This window comes from Callorhinus ursinus, unplaced genomic scaffold (assembly GCF_003265705.2).
Source record: "Callorhinus ursinus isolate GAN/ISIS: 27379988/994484 unplaced genomic scaffold, GSC_fseal_2.0 scaffold4, whole genome shotgun sequence".
In the NCBI taxonomy this organism is placed as follows: Eukaryota; Metazoa; Chordata; class Mammalia; order Carnivora; family Otariidae; genus Callorhinus; species Callorhinus ursinus.
The window spans coordinates 64,112,067-64,129,050 of record NW_027397066.1 but is presented as its reverse complement, the minus strand read 5'-3'; the positions used below and the strand labels follow the sequence as shown (position 1 = coordinate 64,129,050).

Sequence of the window (16,984 nt, the reverse complement as noted above, 5' to 3'; positions counted from 1 at the left end):
TGAACTAGTGCCTATAGAAGTCAAATTTCGGTGGGATAAGAAGTTAATAGGGAGGTTGATTGGAAAGGTCAGAAATAGGACTTTGTAGATTAAAAGAAGTTATATTTTTATTACCTCTTCCCTCTAAAACAAGGTGACTTAAGTTTATTTATTGGCCAAGGGTGCGGGGTGTGGGGATGGGAAAGTTAGTAGAGATGGAAGTCATGCAGTATCAGACCAAAACCTCCAAAGAGCAGAACAAGGTCCAGAATGCAGATAGAAGCCTTGTCATGAAAGGGACTTGGGTCTTTGTCTTCTTGTGTGGTGGGGAAAAAGGTGAGAAGGTGAATGCAGAGAGAGGCTCTTGTTACAGCAGGAAATTGAGGGAGTCACCCAGATAGAGAGGAATAAGCATGCATAGGGCTTGATAAGTGTCATAAAAGTCTGGATATCTGTTTCAGGAATCAGAAACTAACCCATCACAAAACAGTCCCAGTGCCTAGGAGTACCTGCCTGAGTTACACAGGCTGGTTTCTCAGAAGCAAATGGTGAGATGCAAATGTTTGGGGTTTGGGGTGCAAATGTTTATTGGGGATCAAGGCCTATGAAGGAATGGAAATCATCTAATGAGTTTTTGTGGACCACTGGGTGAATAGCAATGGATCATACATGTAGTGAAAGTAAATGTATCAATATGGAGTAGTCCTAAGAAGAGAACATTGAGGGAAAAAAACAACCTGCCTAAGGATATCTGCCATATAATAAAATTTGTATAAATTTTTAAAACAAACAAACCAATAATATATGACATGTTATAGATAAATGAAGAAGTGGAAGTGTAAAAACGTCTATGGGAATGGTACACATCAATTTAGTTACCTCTGGTTGGCATAAAATGGAAAGGAAGGGAAGGTTCTAGGCAAGTGTGTTAAGCTTCATGCTTGACACATAATAAATGTAGGTTTTAACAATTATAATAATAAAACATGTTAATATATATTTATTCTTACTGGTGTATATATAGGCATCTGTGATATTATTTTATTTTATTGTTATTATGTTTAAAAGATTTGTACTTAATGATTTTGAAGAAACAAACACCATCAGGGACCCTTTCCTAATTATACAAGGCCAATAATAATACTAATTTCCAACATGATATGGGACTTTAATCTCAACTTTCTGAGGGCCAAACCTCCATGAATTGGTGATTAAGTGAAATAGTCAAGCCAGTCACATACTGTTTGAATACACATACGCGTACACACATGAACCTCCTCTTGGTGTAACATAAGCACTGGTAACCTCATTTAAAGGCTAGGGCCAAGTGCATTTGTCTTTTCTGCTTATCTGATGAATTCTTCAAGGGCAGGATGGTGTCCCTTTATGCTCTGCCAGCCAGCCGTCCCTGGCATATTGTGAACACTCAATAAATAATAATTACTTCAGCCCCTTTATAAACAATCATGCATTTCCTCAATAAATAATCATTAATGATAATGAAATGACTGAAAAGAATGGCAAAACTTGAAAAAAGTTATAAATGAGATGTACCTGTTTGAACCCAATTAAAGGTGATTTTTGTGGAAGGTGTACTTAGAACTTGAGCCCTGTGAATTTCATATAGGTATTCCGTGCCTTAGATTTTAGGATGCTCTTATTCTTTTAGTTCATATTATCACTGATGTCTCTGCTGTATTCAAATTCATGTATATGAATCTGTGTTATGCGTGTGTGTATGTGTGTATATGCGCTTATCCCTATATATGTGTATATTTGTGTTTGTTTATATGTATATCCCTATATATATATGTGTTTGTATACATGCATATCCCTATAAATGTGTGTATATGTGTTTGTATACATGCATATCCCTACAAATGTGTGTATATATGTTTGTATATGCACAAACATTTTTTCTATCTCAATCTGGATATCACTGATTCTTGGCAAGTCTGTGAGGCATTACATTTGTCTTTGTCAGTATGTATGTGAGAAGAATCTTCTCCATTTGGTAACACCATGGACACTGTGGTGGCCTATTTGTGTCCCCAATCTTCTATGCCCCATGTCCTCAACTATCATAGGTGGTAGCTAATATTATTACTATCAGATTACTATTTAATCTCATAAACTAATTTGTAATGAGGTATTAGTAACTCAAAGAATTATTTTCTTACTTTAGTATGGACCGTTGATACTTTCGTCTGAAAAAGTGATTGACAGTATGAATTCCAGAAGTACATTCTGTCCAGGCATGCTGTGTGGGACATACAGGTCAACAGGGATCCTGTGATAGTAATCAGATCATGGTATTTGTACATATTCTTGCTACACAATTCAGATGGCAGGTGAAAAATAAATTCACCCTGTCGTTTGTTCTCAGATATCTAGCTTTTCCATCAAACAAATGAAAAAAAATGCAAAATATTGATTTTGCATTTTTTTCCTTTACTTTTAGGTTGTACAGACATAGTCTTATTAAAATTTAAACCGACTTTCAGCAGTGCATTTGGAAAACAGAGCAGCATATTAGAAGATCATGTGACGTGTTGTAAACCAATCTAAGTTGGTAAGGCCACAGTTATCTACTGAATTTCCAGTTTGTTTCTCACTCGAACTTCTTATTGGAGACTCATCCATTCCCTCCGTTCCCCTCTGTAACGGCAACTGAAATTAAATACTGTTTATCTCATTCAGGATCCAGGATGTGCCTCTCAAAAAAATGAATGAATGTCTGCCCTTTCTGAGTTGGTTCCATAGAGCAACTTTTAAGAGGGAACACCACACTTGAAGAACTATGTAATTCAGCCAATGCTTTTATTGATGGGAACAATTTTGCTTAAGTGTGAAAGCTTTTTTAAAAGAAGATAATGTGAGAAATAGATGTAATAAAAGGAATGAGCCCTTTAGATGACAGTGGGGTGATAATAAGCACTTGATGCTGTGCTTATGACTTATTTTGTTATTTTAGTCTAATGGCCTGAAAGGTCCTTTAAAAATCATCTAGGTGCATATATATTATGTGGAGATAATAGGGTAGATGGTTGTTTCCATTTGACTTTAAAATAAACTTCAAAGTCAGGAACTTTTTGTATTATGTTGGATTGTTGAATTATGTATTTTTGAAAGGCATGGTTTTCATATGCAAAATATCTTCCCAACATGTACATATTTTAAAAGAATTCTTTTACTCAAAATGTAAAAACACAAAAATAAATACCTTAATTCAAGCAGGGAAATTGGTTGATGAGTCCTCTGATGGAATAACGAGTCAGCTCTGCCCCTTTAAAACTCACCTTTGTCTCTACTGCCTGAGCCATCACTGAAGATTAAAGACAGGCTTCAAAGAGAGCTATTCTTCATATTTTCCCTGCTCATTAAATGCCAAGATAGTTTTTTACTCAATTATACATCTGCCAATGAAAATGGTGAACAAAGACAACATCAAGGCCATGTTTTCCTTTCGATCATTGTTCCCTAGTGAATGACAAGGTTGTGAGCTCTCCTACAACAATTTATATTGACCCAAGCTTCATAAATCTGGTACAGGAGACTGCATTGCTGAGCTATATGTTGTGATCATGTCTTTCTGCTAACAACATTAATCACTCGCTCAAGAGGAAGTAGCAGTTCAAGAGTGTTTTGTTGGGGCTCTTGTCAGAAAGGACGTCTTCACCAAAGGCTTTAATGTTGCCCTTTCTCCTGTGGGTGTCTACACTCCTCTCTATCGGTATTCAGGCTCCAACCTACCTTGGACTCATTTTTAGGCAATGTCAAGATGAACAAAAATATGCAAAGAATCATATACTCTTGAGAAAAATATGATATTTGTCAGCCACAATTTCTAAGGCTGGAGATAAAAGTTAAAAGGCACTGGATATATTTGCATATGAAAAAATAATCTTCCATGTTTAGAATCACTTGAAGTTGGAGATGCATTTGAGATAAAATGATTTTTATTTTCATCCTTGCGATGGACTGCTTCGAACTCATTTTTAAAACACATCATTTTCTCCTTAAGAAACTACTAAACTCAACTGGAAACCAGCCAGCACATCTGTGTCTGAAATGTTCCAGGGGAAGGCAGTAACATGACTCTGGCAGGTTATGCATCTGACCATCAACATTTTATTTGGAAAAAAGGAGGGCTATGAATAATATACAGGAAATTGTGTTATTTGACACCATATTATATTAGAGAACAAACAATGCAAAAAATTAAGCTACTATGAATGAAATGAAATAAATGAGATTGTTTTGGGTAACACATACTATAATTACACCATTTCTTCATATTGTCTTAGTGACTAGACAGAAGTGTTACTATAGAGTTTTTACTAAAAGTAAATGAGTAATATGCCCTATTAAAATCTGATTTTTTTTTCATTTGTCCTCTTGTGACTATAGTAACTATAGTAACTCTTATGGGAGATTTTTGTTCTATGTGCAAAGTAATTTGTAATCAAGTAGTTGATTATTTTAAAAAGTGAGATATACTTTGTTGAACACATTCTTCTTGACACTACTGGCAAGTACATAAAACATTTCTTTCTTTTCTTTATTCTTCTGTTTTTTTTTTTTTTTAAGAAATTTCCATGAAGTACAAAGTGTGTAGGGGACACAGTTTTAGTTCTCAAGACAAATATGAGCATTTTATTGCAGAGAGACAAATAGAAGAGCCCTCATTAGTTATTCTTTTTCTTGCCAGTGTAGAGCATGTGCTATACTTTTAGAAAATATGGTCCCCATCCTTTGTGCCTTCATTTGTGATCATTTTAGGAAACCACTTAAATAAGACTTTAATTGTACACAATTTATCAGACTGATTTCTTTCATATTGATGACAGTTTTAATTACTGTTGATAATATTGATTTGCCATTTATACTGAGTATGGAAATAGAGAGGTCAATTAAGTTGACTTTTTAAAGTATATAAAATCGTAATAATTATCCCCAGCCCTTTGTCAAAGATTTCTGCCACTAACTGGCAATTTGTAAAGCCATGGATTCTCTCAGCATTATCTGTATGGTAAAAACCATTTATAATGCTACAATCTCATGATGGATATAAAACCAGATTGCTGAAGATTTGTTCACTGCTTATTAAGTCATCTTACACCATCTGTACCTGGACTACATTTTGCTTACAATAAAATCAAAGTGAGGCTGTGGGTAATGAAGACATTTAAAAGAATGCTGGATAATATAATTCAAAGCACTAAAAACAATACCAATGCTAATATTTTGTACAAATACAAGGCAATATGATAGTAAAACCACTGTATCAATAGTATTTATTCTTCATGATATAAAATAATGCTTATAAATCATAAAGGCGCAAAAATTTTAAAGAAGGAAACAGTCCCTCATAATCTTAGAGGGATTCATGTGATTTTAGAAATTTATTCCCACTTTTTTTCTCTCTTCATATACTACTTAGTATTGGATGCAAATTTACAAATTAGGATGTCTGTGGAATCCTAATCCACACTGAAACAAAAACATTTTGCATTATCAAGAAACCCTTCTTGAACACATGAAAATAATCTAAATCATCGAAAAGACTATTTTAAAAGGGCAGGTCTTTGACAATATCTCTCCTCCTCAACTGCAAAGCTGGTTACTTTACAAAATTCAGATCAAGTTTGGTATTTCAGTATTGAAATATCAGCAGGTTTCTAGGAATATCCCAAGAAAGATAGTTACGGAAGGATTGAGATTATTATAGGCATTTTGAGATTTTTATGTAGAAGATTATTTTAGATTTTTTTTCTATGTAGAGGAGTTAAATGACAAGAAATGAAAGCAACTGCTTCAAGGAATGGCATGGTAATTACCACAATATCAAGAAAATTGAGTTAATCCATCTTTGAAAAGCTAATCTAATTAGAAAGTACCGAGATAACTTACTAAAATACTCGAGCCGCAGTCTTCCTGGAAGCTCTTACAGTATCATTGATGTGCTGAAGAGTTTTAAATATTTCCAGTGAGGTCTCTTCACTCCAGACTTATGGACCCACTGCCCGGTACCAACCATCTGGAAGCCAGAAAACAAAGGGGGAAATCCTCTTCCCTTCTAACTCCAAATCCAATCAATAGCCAAATCCTGTGATTGTCCTATTTAAACATCCCTTGCCTGTGTTTCACTTCTCTCTACCCCATGATGACTGCCTGCATTCCGACCACCATTGCCTCTCATCCAAATATGCTACAACAGCCTCCTAGCTGGCGGGCTGGTCCCCTTTCTCTCCAATCCACACTGCAGTAAGGGAGAGAGATAGCAAGGGGGTGAGTGAAGAGGGGAAAGTAAGTGAAACTCTGATTTAGACTCATCCTCGACAAAATCTTTAAATATTTTCTGAGTATAAACAATTGAAAGTGGATTGTGGTGGCTCTTACGACCTGGTTCTTCCCTCTCTAGCACATCTCTCTGAACCTCTTGCCTTAAACTCACTGAAATATATGTCAATGTAACAGGCCACACTCCCTTCTTGAATCTGTGAACATTTTTGCTTTTTTGAATATTATGTTCTACCCTTTGTCTGGCTAATACCTACTCATCTTTCTGGTATTATCCCTCTTTTTCTCTTTTTAAAGATTTATTTATTTATTTTAAGAGAGAGCTTATGTGCCTGTATGGGGTTGGGAGGGGGCAGAGGCAGAGGGAGAGAGAAACCTTAAGTGTACTCCCTGCTGAGCGCACAGCCCAGCTCTTGGCTCCATTCCAGGACCCTGAGATCATGGCCTGAGCTGAAATCAAGAGTTGGACACTTAACCGACTGAGCCACCCAGGTACCCCCCTCAGATCACTTTCTAAATGTAGCCTTCACAGGCCCTAAAATCCTGGCTAGATACCCCCTCCCATATGCTTCCAAAGCACCAGTGCTTTCTTCATCAGAGGGCCTACCATACTGCATTGAGATTCCTGACTACTTGTAAAGTATTAAGCCAGGAATTGTGTCTTTTTTTTTTTTTAAAGATTTTATTCATTCATTTGTGAGAGAAGGGGAGAGAGAGAGAGAGAGAGAGAGAATGAGTGGGGGTAGGGGGTCAGAGGGAGAAGCAGACTTCCCGCTGAGCAGGGAGGCAGATGCGGGGCTGGATCCCAGGACCCCGAGATCACAACCCTAGCTGAAAGCAGATGCTCGACCAATTGAGCCACACAGGTGTCCCAGGAATTGTGTCTTTTTAACCATTGTATCCCCAGGTTTATATTTTCCAGATTCCTCTCATTTCTCCCACTTACGCACTTTGACTCCAACCAGCTGGACTATCCAGAGCTTGGTGAACTCATCCCTATTATTCTTCCTCTCTCCATTCCTTTCTCTTGAAATCACCTATATTTGCCCAAATCTCACTTGTTCTTCAAAGTTCTGTTCATTTGGCACCCCATCCAGGAACACTTCCCTGGTTACAAAGTGCAGAACTCCTTAGAGCCTTTGTAACAATTAAGTAACAATTAACTGGGCTTGTATGTTAAATGCCTTTTTGAAGTCTTCTTTTCCTTATTGCACATAGGAAGAGATTATATATTATGTATCTGTGTACCCTTAATTCCCACCTCCTAACACCAGTACCATGAAATAAATGTTTAATGTATAAATAAATGCCCACTAATCTCCAGTTTTAGAAACTCACCAGTCAGATATACTTATCTTTGTCTTGGTGTCTCTCTTCCTGACATGCCTTCTCTTTTTCCCCTCTGACATCCATCTGTCCTTTACGTCCTTAAAGAGACATCTCAAATACATTCTCCAGAGAAGACTTCATGAACTCACCTGCCATGCTCTAACTTCTCCCGCACTCTCCTTTTCCTGTATGCTTCCATATTATATTTATTATATTATATTATACCATATCATATTATATTATATATTACTTTGTAGACACTAACATATGCTGGTTATTTTCAGGTTATTTGAAGGATATTTATTTTGTCTCACAACTTCTAAGTCCTGGACAGAAGCTTTCCAGAATAGGAAAGAGCTAGAGTAGAGAGTAACTGGGGAAGTCTCAGATGAGGTTACTCGAGGAAAGTTCTCAAAGGATGTAAGATGTGAACTGAGATCTAAAGGGTGGAAAGAGCTGGAAACTAATTCTAGGAGAGGGAACAGCAAGTCCTGAGGCTGAGGGGGATTTGCTGAGCTTGAGGAATAAAAAAGGCTCACAGAGCATAGTGCATAGGGTAGGGGCTGTTTCAGTCGGCTCCGGCTGCCATAATAGCATACACAGGCTGGGTGACTTAAACAGCAGAAACTTTACTTTTTCACAGTTTTAGAGGCTGGAGGTCTAAGATCAGTGTCCCAGCAGGGTTAAGTTCTGGTGAGTACATTTCTCTTGCAGACAGCTACCTTTTTTCACATGGTCTTTCCTTGGTACATGTTCATGAAGAGAGGGAGAGGGAGAGAGAGAGATCTCTTCAATATGTCAGTTTTGGTTTACAATACACTTTTGGTGTACAATAGAGGCCATAGCAGGGCCATATTATAAAATAGGATTAGAAAAAAAGGTGGGCTTCTGTCGTGTCGTGCCTAGTAAGGAATTTGGATTTTATTTAGAGAGCAAAGGAAAAACGTATAGAAATGGGAAAATCTTAAGTATTAACTCAGCTTTCTTTCAGCTTCTAAAAAATGTATTCATCCAGTGGACACTTATTAGCTCCTGTATTAGAGAGACAGTATTCCAAGCTCTAGGACCACAAAGATCAATCCCAGGTTAAAAATGAACTCATGGGAAAGCAAAGCCTTTCCAACAAAGGGTTTGGGAACAACTTTGACTCCTATCTCGCAACATACAGAATTAATTGGAGATAGACCATAGATTTTAATGTAGAAGCTAAAGCTACAAAGCTTATAGAAGTAAACATAGCATGTTTTCATGACCTTTGGGGTAGGCAGAGAGTTCTTAGAAAGGACAAATATGTATAATATGATGCATTAATTGTCAATCAATTGTAATATAACATGCAATATAATAGAATATGTATTACAATTAAGTACACTGTAATACAACATAGGCAATAATTGAAAATTGGACTTCATCAAAATTAATAAAAACTTTTGCCTATGAAAAGACACTTAAAAATGAAAAGGCAAGTGACATACTCAAAGAAAATATTTACAATGCATTAATCTGATAAAGGATTGTCACCACCATTTATTAAAAAAGTCTTACAACTGAATATTAAAAGTACAAGCCATAAAAATACGGGCAAACAGACACAATAAAAAAAAGACATACGAAAGGTCAATAAATACATGAGAAGGTGTTCATCATTAGTCATTGAGAAAATGCAATTTCCCTGCACTCACTAGAATTACTACGACAAAAGAGATAGACAATACCAAATGTTGGTGGTGTTATAGAACAAGACAACTCTCACATTTCTAGTGGAATTGTAAAATGGTATAACCAGTTTAGTAGATCCTGATACAGTTAAATATACACCTACCCTATAACCTAGCAATTCTACTCCTTTGTGGTTACCCAAGATAGAAAAAAACACATATTCAACAAACACCTGCACATTCACGCCTGTAGTATCTTTATTCATAACAGCCAATACCTGGAAACAATCAAGTGTCCATCAACATAAGACTAGATCCCAACCTGTGTTATATTCATTTGACGGAAAAATAGTCAGTAACAAAAATACTAATACATTTAACATCATGGATGAATCACAAAAATATCATACTCAGCAGAAGAAAACAGCATGAAAGAGTACATGCAGTGTGATTGTATTTTTATGAAATGCAAGGGCAAGCAAAATTAATTTATAGTGATAAAAACTGTAAAATAAAGTTCCAGGGAGGGGTGAGGATGGTTCCAGGGAGGGGTGAGGATGATTGACTGGAAAGGAAACCTTCAGAGAGTAAGAGAAGTCTCCATCTTGAGTGGCTGATGGTTACATAAGTGTGCCATTTGTCAAAAGTCATCCAACTCCACACATAAGCTCTGCACATTCTACTGTGTGTAAAATATATAAAATAAAAAAATAAATTTCCTAGTAACATGTGATGAGTAATAGGAGGGAAATGCAAAGAAGGAAATAATGATGCCTCAGCATCTGATTCTGGAAAGGAATCAGGAGTGAAGTTTATAATCGAATCTGACTCATGCGGGAACCCCTGTTGGGCCCAGACAGACGACTAGACTGACTTGACAATGATATTTCACTAGACCGGGGACAAGGGCCAGGCTCAATGGCTGGATACGTCTGACTTTTCTTCCCACTTTTTTAAATACAGACAGGGACTCCAGTAACTACCAGGAGATTCTCATCTTAAGAAGAAGGTAGATTAAAACTTGTGACGAGATCTGAATGCTTCCATTAGTGGCATCCGTCAACTTTGTCAGGTCCTGAGTTTGAACTCTGCTAGAAGGATGGAGAATTTTCCATTTTGGAACTCATCTATTTTGTTGTTCTGTTGCAGCCTGGGAGTGCTAACCTCCAGGGCATGGGGCAAGCCTCAGCTGGTTAGCCTTATTATTAAGGGAAGGGCGGTTCAGCTGTAGTCAGTTTGGGAAGGGTGGGGATATAAAGTTTTTATGTGTTTGCTTGCTAATTTTAAGTACATGCATAAGGCCCTGGTTGAATTCTAGCTTTAAGTTCAAAATCAAAATGAGACCGATTAAAATTAAAAAGTCCAAGACATCAGATTAAAAAATTTTCAGCTTTTTTAGAAAAATGCTGGAAAATAAAGATGAACCCTGCGCAAGGAAAACCAAACGTCCTCTCCTCCTTGCTCCTTTCTCCCTCTTCCTCAAGCACCGAGGCACTTTTGCATATAATATTTAATATAATTCTTGTAATGACTTTGAAAGCTGGAACATCAAATCTTTACTGATTAAAAAAATAAAACACCAAAGTTCAAAAGATTAACTTGCCCAAGTTTGCACAGCTAGAAAAGGTTTAATGACACCTGAATTAGAACCCTGTCCACTCACCTGCAGAGCTGTGAGTCTTTCTACCCAAAAGACACACTTCTTAAATTTTTTAAATTTTGTTTTGAAGATTTTATTTGACAGAGAGAGAGAGAGAGAGAGAGAGAGAGAGAGCAGGAACACAAGCAGGGGAAGTGGGAGAGGGAGAAGCAGGCTTCCCACCGAGCAGGGACCCCCATGTGGGGATCTGGGATCATGACCTGAGCCGAAGGCAGATGCTTAACCGATTGAGCTACCCAGGTATGTTGACACACTTTTTAAAAAAAAAAGATTTTTATTTATTTGAGAGAGAGAAAGAACACAGAAGGAGAAGCAGACTCCCAGCTGAGTGGAGATCCCCATGAGGGGCTCGATCCCAGAACCCTGAGATCATGACCTGAGCTGAAGGCAGATGCTTAACTGACTGAGCCACCGAGGCGCCCCCGAAAAGACACAGTTTTAACATAGAATTCCTTCCAGGGCTATTGTGTTTAGCTAGGTTACTAATCCACAAACTGGAATTTTAGGCATCTGAGGAAGAAGCAATTTGCGAAGACAGTTTGGGGTGGAGGCTCCTTATATGCTACTACGTGGTGACCACTTGTGGCTGGTCTTGCCAGGCTGGTGCAGTGCACATGGACTCTAAGCAATGGAGAATGGGAGGCTACCTCTGCCTTCTCCTGCAGACACTGCAGAGAAGTGGGTGTCTGCTTGGCCTATGGTGATTGTTACATGGACTTGGCATTTTACATTTGATTGCCTGGTGACTTCATAACATTACCACTCAATCCATTGGGAAAGCCTCTAAATTTGGTTCTTTCTCCCATCTAACCTGGCCAGTTCAAAAAAGGTGGCTCATTGACTGCAGTGTGATTGGTCCTCAGAGAGCGCCGTAGAGAAGGAAGTTTTCATGTATCTCTGGAAATCATTTCAGCATATGGCTTACCTAATTAGGTTTTACTGAAGCTAATTTTAAAAATAGTTTGCATTCTTTGGGCAAATAGACAAGAAGGACCCCAGAAGGGGTCCTTAGACAACCAGGCAGTGTGGATATGATTGAAATCGTGTGGCATTCACACATGCTATACTTGTATTTTTCAAAATCTTGAGACCTCATTGCTCTTCTTCTAGTCAATATAAAATGTTAAATTTCCCTAAGTCTTATTTTCCTTATCTTTAAAATCAAGACATTGAAACTGTTGATTTTTAAGATCTTTACCTACAGAAATATTTCCTTTTCTATTCTGTAATATGCTATGCCCATATATTCTTGTGTTTCTTAAAAATACAGAAGTGTAAATAGGATGGATTCATTATTTCATTTGTTCATCTGTTTTTCCATCCCACAGATATTTATTGAGAACCTACTAAGTGCCAGGTACTCTGTTGACTCAGGTGCAACAAAGATAAGTAAAGCATGGGGCCCGCCCTTGGAGAGATAGACCATTGCATAGACTTGGATAAAGCTATATAGTACAGAAGGCTGGTGCCATTCTCATGGGTGACGTTCTTCTCAGAGATGACAGATGACAACTGCTCTTCCTTTCATCCCAAAACTGACAAAAGGTCCATTTACTTCACAAGCCAACAGGCACACATCTCTCTAGCAATGCTCTTGTCTTTTGTGTAACTTCCTCAGAACCAGGAATGTTTTTTTTCTTTTTCTTCTTCGTTTTTTTTTTTTTATATATAAATGAATAATACAGGAGACAACCAATAGCCAGTTTATACTCCCTGCTGTCCTTCTAAAGCTTCATAGCCCAAAATAAAGGTGCTGCGGAGGTGGAGAACCCAATTTCCATTCCAAGTTTCACACAGTGGGTTTCAGTCAATTAAAATTTCTGTTCCTAAGATACAGTTGCTTATGGAGGCAAGTAGCACCCACATTTTCTGGAAACAGTGATCTTGGTCTAGAAGAATGGTCTTCCTCCAATATCTGCTGAGACCCCAAAGGATTCTGTTCCATTGCTGCTGCAGGACGTCATAAAGCTGATTTCATCTCCTTGCTCAGGCATCAACTTCCTCTTATTACCTGGGTTTTGACTCCTCTAAGCAACACAACAAACATCTTAGGGGGGAAACAACATGTTTGTCATTCTTTTTATCCTCACTAATGCATTGGAAGGAGGCCATCTGGCTGCCTTTTGGGTAAATCCATTTTATAACAAGATTTTTTGTGTGTGATTCAGTAATTAAGCCCCTTTGGATAGAGTTCAAGATGGACCTGCCTTATGCTGAATTTTGCTTTAGAGCAAACTGTTAGTCACAGGTGCCAGTGAATTTATAAATCAGGATGAGAAATCTCTTATAGATTTTGGAAAATTAGTCATCTTCCTGAGTTTCCTTTCACCTTAGGTGCACTGTTCTTCAGAGGTGCGCAAGGTGAGAATGTGCTTAGAATTGCCCCTGGTCTGACATGGCTAAGATTGTTATCTGCCATCTATCCTAAATCTAACCTCCTAGAACTTAAATGTTGAAATGAAGACAGGAGAGTATTAATGTTGTTACTCATTGCTACAGACACCATAATAGACTTATGTATTCACTCATTCATTCAGTAAACGTGTACTAGCTGAGGGTACAGAAATAACTAGAAAAGCTTGTAAGCTCAACTTCATTATGACATGATTTATTAGAGACCCAATATTCTTTTATTGTTGTCATTGTTACATGGGGGCTTCAGTTGTGAAAATGTGATATGACATAATGTCACCTTTGGAATATTTTCTAAGAATAATTTATTTTTTTGAATGAATTACTTTGCCATCTCTTAAACTCAAGAAATATAAATCAGTACAAAAATATGGTTAAAAGTCAAGTACTCAGTCAGGTTTTTCTGCTATCTTGTGGGAAAAATTTCAGCTTCTTGGCTAGTTGTGCTCCCAATTTATTTTGCCATGAGTCATGGAAAGTTAATATTTAGTTTGAGAATTTTCTCCTGGCTGCTGATTCCTATGAAAATCCCTTTGCAAAATATCACCAATTTGATTAGACACCATTTGCCTTTCTTCTTGTTTTCTACATTGTACCCACTTTTTTTCTTTTTTTAAAAGATTTTATTTATTTGTCAGAGAGAGAGCACAAGTAGGGGGACAGCAGAGGAGAAGCAGGCTCCCCGCTGAGCAAGGAGCCCGATGAGGGACTCGATCCCAGGACCCTGGGATCATGACCTGAGCTGAAGGCAGCCGCTTAACTGACTGAGCCACCCAGGCACCCCTGCACCCACTTTCTGGTTGGTGAGATTAACCATTCCTCAACATGCCTATGTGTTCTCTCAGTTATGATCTAGTTATAATGTCATTCATATCAGCAACACTGAGAGCTTGTTTGACAAGGAGAGCAACCGTCTATGACAGTTAATTGGGTAACAATTCACTTTTATATCAAGCTAAGTTGTTTGCATCTTTTAAATAGATAATGAGCTTGGAACCTCTCCTCAGGCATAAGAATAGCCTGCTTTGGGAGAAGTAGGCTATTTGAGCTCTGGCATTTTCCCTCCTTGGGCATAGATTTGCTTTCCTCTTGAGCCCCCATGAATGGTCCCTGTGGTCTAGTCTTCTTGAGCAGCGACAGAATGTTCCTGAATTCCTGAAAATTCACCAGATGGTACCAGACTTCAGAAAACAAGTGGTGACTTTGGCCTCCTTGTGGTTTCTGTGTTGACTGATGTAAGCCAACCTCCGCGAATGAACAGCTGATGTTTATCGTTAGAGAGAAATGTACTATATGACTTAGGTCTAGACTCTGCAAGGACTAATGGGGTAACAATGGATTTGGGGGCATAAGACCAATTGTCGGACCAACATAAGACCAAATTACATTTGGGATCACACTTGGGAAAAGTGTTTATCTTGCTCTCACTGGGGTTCTTAAAAGCTGCTTATACAATCGTGATTGATTCACTTTGAAACTTTCTGAAAACAAACTTCATCATGAGATTTTTTTAAGGCATTTTTTGTTCTGGTTGGGTCTCATACTCTAAGAGAAAATTATCTAAGTAGAAGACAAGACATGCTGCCATCCAGACATGTTTCTAGAGAGGCAAATTATCACAGGTGCAAAAACTCAAGAGCTCACTGAGTTTAGATAAAATTAAAAATATTTCATTGCAATATTGTGAAATATATTTTTGTCACACATTCTTGTGAGTACTACGGCATGATTATTTCAAAGGATTGTCAAATTGATCTTGTGTTCACAGGATTTTTGTGTAGTAGTGAATTTTTTTTTTTTTTTTTTTTTGGCTTGTGGGTTTGGTTCTTCTTGGCCACAGTGGATTGTTCTCCGTATAGCATATGGATATTGGAAGGGACTGAAAGACATATTGATGAATTTTGCAACTTGCTAGCTGGAAACCCTCCTTGTTAGTGAGGGTAAATTCCAAAGATTCCCCTGTAGAGAGTAGTCTTGGGGACATGTGCTTCCTTAGGTAAGAGCAGGACAGCTCTGGGCGCCTGGGTGGCTCAGTTGGTTAAGAGACTGCCTTCGGCTCAGGTCATGATCCCGGAGTCTCTGGATTGAATCCTACATTGGGCTTCCTGCTCAGAGGGGGGTCCACTTCTCCCTCTGACTCTACCCCCTCTTGTGCTCTCTCTCTCTCTCTCAAAAAAAAAAAAGAGTAGGGCAGCTCTCTCAGACTGAGGCAGCCATTGCTAATCATCTGGGGTTCCATCAGTGACTCTAAGCTGATGAAGTCTAAAGTGAAAAGGGTTGAAAGGCACAGTGAGTATTTGGAATTGCAAACTTAATGTACATCAAGAGCATTGCCTGTGCTGGTCAAATTAGTGACCAGAGCAATGCAGTGTATAGCTGTGTAAATGAATGGCCTGTTTTTCCAAGAGTCAAACCTGTTAAGTACCACCAGGAGAATAGCAGGTGGGGTTCCAGGTAAAGGACCACAACACTTTTTTTCATCTGGCAGAACTGGCAGAAGTGCCATTGATGGAAGAGCCACGATCACATGAAGAGACCAGAAGTCTTTGAAGGTTAAGAGATTTTTAATTTTTATATTTCTTCTTAGATGCATTAAACTATGCATTTAAATTTTATTTGAATTCAACTATGTACAGAGGTTTTAATTAAAACAAGAGTTCACCTATCATTTCTGTTCTCCATCCCTGAATTCCACTTCTCAACATGAACCCTTTTTGCTGTTTCTTCTGATATTCCTTTCCATTTGCCTAAATAACAGAATAATAGTGTCATTTCTTGATCGAAAAGTTTTAGACTTTATGGTTTGATTTCCTACTACAGACAATAAATATTTACAACCATTCCTCCTGCACCCCTCCCTCAGGTGTACATGTTTCCTTCCCATATCATTCTAATAATAATCTAATAATAAATCTAAAAGTTTTGCCACTTTTGGTTAAGTCAATATTCAGTATTTACATTATTGTTACTACATAGATGTCATCAACTGCTAAGCCACTTGATATAATAAAGTGGCTTTCCTATACTTGTACAATTTTTGCATTTTTTTGTCTTTTCCGAAGTTAATAATTCTTTTTAATTCATTTATTTATGCATTATTAACTCATAAAAATCTATGAAAGAACTGACCAAACACATCAAATAAGCTATTTTTTCTTTGAGTTTTTTATATTTCTCCAGGAACTTTCAATTTTCTTTTTCAAATCTTGCCTGTCAATTGCCAGATTTTCTGAGATTTCTTCACAGCCATCTTGTCCTTTTTTGTCTTGGATTTCACATTGCTTTCATGTTTTCTGCATTTTTGATGCACTCCCTAATTCTGTTGGAGTGCGTTCTCCAGTAGCTTTCTGAGAAAGGTTGCATAAATGATTGATGTTTTGAAGCATTGCGTATCTGAAGATATCTCTATTCCATCTTCTCAGTCATTAGTACTTTGGCTATGGGATTCTGGGTTGTATGTTATTTTTTCACTATCTCCTATTTTAGCTCTCAGCATTGCTACTAAGAAGTCTCATACTGTTCTGATTACTGATCCTTGGTAAATAACTTTTTTTTTTTTTGTCTCTCTGGAAGCTTTTGCAAGCTTTGCTTTCTTTTTCCTTCCTTCCTTCCTTCCTTCCTTCCTTCCTTCCTTCCTTCCTTC

General features: G+C 37.7%; 1 long non-coding RNA gene across 2 annotated transcripts in view; it reads right to left on the bottom strand.

Moving 5' to 3' along the window:
• Window positions 1-2,159: 2,159 nt before the first annotated feature.
• LOC112836101 (uncharacterized) overlaps window positions 2,160-16,984 on the bottom strand; it is a 45,715-nt gene continuing 30,890 nt past the window's right edge. The window contains exons 4-6 of one of the 2 annotated variants that reach the window (XR_003211382.2): window positions 5,893-6,019; window positions 3,279-3,395; window positions 2,160-2,269 (exon numbers count right to left, since the gene is read on the bottom strand). This is a non-coding gene — a long non-coding RNA (uncharacterized lncRNA). Of the gene's footprint in view, window positions 2,270-3,278; window positions 3,396-5,892; window positions 6,020-15,889; window positions 16,089-16,984 lie in introns of those variants that run through there. The other variant, XR_012377952.1, reaches the window with a different exon arrangement.